The sequence below is a fragment of the Dipodomys ordii genome, unplaced genomic scaffold (assembly GCF_000151885.1).
Source record: "Dipodomys ordii isolate 6190 unplaced genomic scaffold, Dord_2.0 Scaffold205, whole genome shotgun sequence".
In the NCBI taxonomy this organism is placed as follows: domain Eukaryota; kingdom Metazoa; phylum Chordata; class Mammalia; order Rodentia; family Heteromyidae; genus Dipodomys; species Dipodomys ordii.
Window position 1 is genome coordinate 1,581,470 of NW_012267421.1, and position 3,919 is coordinate 1,585,388.

The 3,919-nt window shown below is 52.8% G+C and overlaps 1 protein-coding gene across 5 annotated transcripts in view; it reads left to right on the forward strand.

The window, feature by feature from the left end:
- The first annotated feature begins 3,198 nt into the window (after positions 1 to 3,198).
- Bbs9 (Bardet-Biedl syndrome 9) overlaps positions 3,199 to 3,919 on the forward strand; it is a 322,522-nt gene continuing 321,801 nt past the window's right edge. For 3 of the 5 annotated variants that reach the window (XM_013035169.1, XM_013035167.1, XM_013035170.1), the window contains exon 1: positions 3,199 to 3,279. The gene's annotated coding sequence lies outside the window, so the exon portion shown is untranslated. Of the gene's footprint in view, positions 3,280 to 3,628; positions 3,727 to 3,919 lie in introns of those variants that run through there. The other 2 variants (XM_013035171.1, XM_013035168.1) reach the window with 2 other exon arrangements.

Genomic DNA, 3,919 nt, shown 5'->3' on the forward strand with positions numbered 1-3,919 from the left:
TCCGACCCCGCGTCGTCGCGCCGCCGCTGGGACGACATCGCGGCCCGCGGGGCTCCGGGGACGGCTCCGGGCACTTCCTCCTCCCCGACCCCGCCTTCCCGCCGAGGGTCCTCAAATCGGTGCTCCGAGCCCCGCTTCCAGCAGCCAGGCCGCGGGCGCCCCCTGGCAGCGTTGGGGAGAGGGCGAGGCCGGAGAGGACTTCCGGGAGCGTCAGGGCCGCAGGCCACGCCCCCTCCGGTACAGGTTGGGCCTGCAGGCTGGAGCCCCTCTCACAAGTGGGGGGGTCTTACTGCTGACCCTCTCCCCACTAGATACGCATGTTAGAATTAGAATTAATAAGTTTATTGACTTATGTTTTGGGCAGTGGGGCTTGAACTCACGGCCTGGGCGCTGTCACTAAGTTCTTTTGCTCAAGGCTAGCACTGCCACTTTGAGCCACGTGGCCACTTCTGGTTTTCAAGTGGTTAATTGGAGATAAAAGCCTCAAGGACTTATCTGCCTGGGCTGTTGAACGGCGATTTTCAGATCTCAGCCTCCTGAGCAGTTAGGCTTACATGTATGAGCCACTGGCGCCCAGATGTGTTTTTATTTATTTTTTTCATTTTTGTCGGTCGTGGGACTTGAACTCTGGGCCTGGGCACTGTCCCTCAGCTCTTCAGCTCAAGGTGAACACTCTACCACTTGAACTGTAGCAGCACTTCCGGTTTTCTGGTGGTTTATTGGAGATAAGAGTGTTGTGGAAGGGCTTGGAAGGTGGCTCAGTGGTAGAGCGCTTGCCTTGCATGCATGAGGCTTTGGGTTCGATTCCCCAGCACCACATAAGCAAAAAGAAAAAAAGCCGGAAATGGTGCTGTGGCTCAAGTGGTAGAGCGCTAGCCTTGAGCTGAAGAGCTGAGGGACAGCGCCCAGGCCCAGAGTTCAGGCCCCACGACCGGACCCCCCCCCCCAAAAAAAAAGAGTGTTATGGGGACTTTTCTGCCTGGGCTGCCTTTGAACCTTGGTCATCAGATCTCTGCCAGCCTCCTGAGTAGCTAGGATTACAGGCGTGACACCACAGCTGGCGTGTTTATTTATTTTTATTTTTTGTCCGTCTGGGGCTTGAACTCTGGGCCTGGGAGCTATCCGTGCGCTCTTTAGCTCAAGGCTAACGCTCTATCATGTGAGCTACAGCGCCACTTCTAGTTTTCTGGTGGTTTATTGGAGATGAGTCTTATGTACTTTCCTGCGGGGGCTGGCTTTGAACCGCCATCCTCAGATCTCACCTCCTCAGTGGCTAGGATTACAGCTAGCTACTCAGGGAGCTGAGTTCTGAGGATCAGGGTTCAAAGCCATCTGGGCTAAGAAAGAACAGGAGACTCTTATTTCCAATCAACCACCAGAAAACTGGAAGAAGTATTGTGGCTCACAATGGTAGAGTGCTAGCTTTGAGTTAGGGACAGTGCTCAGGTACTGAATTCAAGCCCTGCTACCTACAAAGAAAGAAAGAAAAAAAGAAAGGAAGGAAGGAGAAAAAGAAAGAAAAGAAAAGAAGGGAAAGAACTGAAACAGTGGTGAGAGGTATAAATAGTTAAACAGCACTGGTGAAACCGTGTTGTCTAGTTGCTTTTTACTTCAATCCTGTCTGGTTCTGCAAGTGGTTCCAAGCAGTCCTATTTACAGAGATAATCCAGGTCCTGTGTCCCCTCAGACCACTATGGCAGTATTTGTTTAGGTATGCTAGGGAAACTGCTGGGAAAACCATGGTTATGTTACAATAATGTAACGTTTGTACTTCTCCACCCTCTACTCAACACCAAGGGCATATTCTGGTGCAGATGTTACTGGAAGGTGAAGGCAAATGGAGTCCTCTACTGGGTTTCTAGGTTTTGTGTTTCTAGGTCCTGGTCAGTGTCAGAAGAGGAATTCAGAAATAAGATGAAGTAAGAAATTTAAGGGGTGAGTGCTTACTAGACAAGTGTTCTATGGCTTGATCCACACCCCAGTCTTTTTTTGTATTGGTTATTTTCCAGGTAGGGTTTTGCTTTATGCCCTGGTGGGACTAGGCTGTGATTCTCCTACTGGTGTCTCCTAGCATAGCTAGATGACAAGCACCTGCCACTGTGCCTGACCAGTGTGCTTTCCCCATAGTTGGGGTGTGTATATGGGTGTGTCATTGCACTCAGCCATTGGTTGAGGTGAATTCCCCAGGAATTTTTTTTGGCCTGGCTAGCCTATAACCACAATCCTCCAATCTCCGCCTCTTAAAGTAGCTAAGATTACAGGCTTGAGCCACTCACTCAGTTTTGAGTTTGAAACAAATCTATCTACCATACGGTAGCCTATAATATGCCAAATCTGCCTACATGACAATTCATTCACAAATATTGTGATTGAGAAGTGCTACGTTCATGTTTTTCAACTGTGGGTAGAAGTCACTATTTCATTAAAAATTTAAATTAGGGAATTGTCAAAAATATCTTTTTTTGGGGGGGGTCCAGTCGTGGGGCTTGAACTCTGGGCCTGGAGAGAGCACTGTCCCTCAGCTCTTCAGCTCAAGGCTAGCGCTCTACCACTTGAGCCACAGCACCACTTCCAGCTTTTTTCTTTTTGCTTATGTGGTGCTGAGGAATCAAACCCAGGGCCTCTGGCTTGCAAGGCAAGTGCTCTAGCACTGAGCCACCTTCCCAGCCCCCCAAATATCTTTAAAAATGAAATTAAGGCTGGAAGTGTAGCTGAGTGGTAGAGTGCTTGCCCAGCATGTACAAGACTTGAGTTTGATCCCTAGTACTGGGAAAAAAGTAAACAGAAGTATCAATGGGTGTTGCCCTCACTCATGTAATAGTATTAGTTTTTTCCTCCAAATTTATATTGTTCTGAGTTATGATACAAAATGGTTGTAGTGTCTTAAAAACACCCACACCCACACCAAAATCCTCAAGGAAACAAAAGCAAAAAATCTCCAAAAAGCTCCACCACCTTGATGACCCCGGTTTTTAGGGGCACCACCTTGCAAGCAAGGCACACAGTTCGAGATGTCTGATTCATGCCTCCCGCCCTGCGATAGCCCCGCCCACACGCCAATCTACTAAGTCCCTCCGAGGGCCCGCCCCTCTCCCTCAGCCCCGCCCCTGAGGTCAACGGACGGGATCAGGGAGCCCCCCGAGAGGGCGTGGCCTGCCTCAAACTCCCCGCGGGAGGCGGGGCTTCCTCAGACCGTGCATCTGAGGACCTGCGTGTAAGGAGCCGGGGTTCCGGCTGGGAAGGCCGTCTGCGTCCCTCCCTTATGCGGAAGACGAGCAGGTAGTTTACGGACGGCCCCGCCCCGGCTGAAGCCACGTTTGGGCCCCCGGCCTGGTGGGAGGCGCCGCCTGTTGCCCAAGCTGGACTACAAGGCCCGGCGGGCTCCGCGGCTCCGCGTGCGGCCTTCCCAGCCCCGTAGGTGTGCGGTGCTATGACAACCGCGCCGCCCCTCGCCTCGAGCGTCTATCGGTCGGTGGAGCCGGGGCCCGCGGTGCTGGCAGCCCCGGTGTCCCGGGCTCCCGGCCGTCTCCGGGCCGTCTCTGGGGGTGGGGGTGGCGGGCAGGGCCGTGCCCGGGTCTTGGGTACTCTGCTCAGCGGGGTCTCGGCGTGCCCGTTCGGCGGTGCTCCTCCTCGCACCCAGGGCGGTTGCTCCGACCCTTGGTTCTTAGAAGCCTGCGGATTGGGATTCCCAGAAAGGTGAGGCGGATCCGCCTGATTTGGCATCAGGTAGGAAAGATCTGGAATTCCAACTTCCGTGCACGGGAAGCCCTGCCGATGTTTTGTCTCGTGGACAAGACTCGACCTGCAATGAGTTGAAATGATGTTTGGAGATGTGTGGTGATCGGTGTCTTGCAGAAGGAGGTTGGAGATGTGTGGTGATCGGTGTCTTGCAGAAGGAGGTTGGAGATGTGTGGTGATC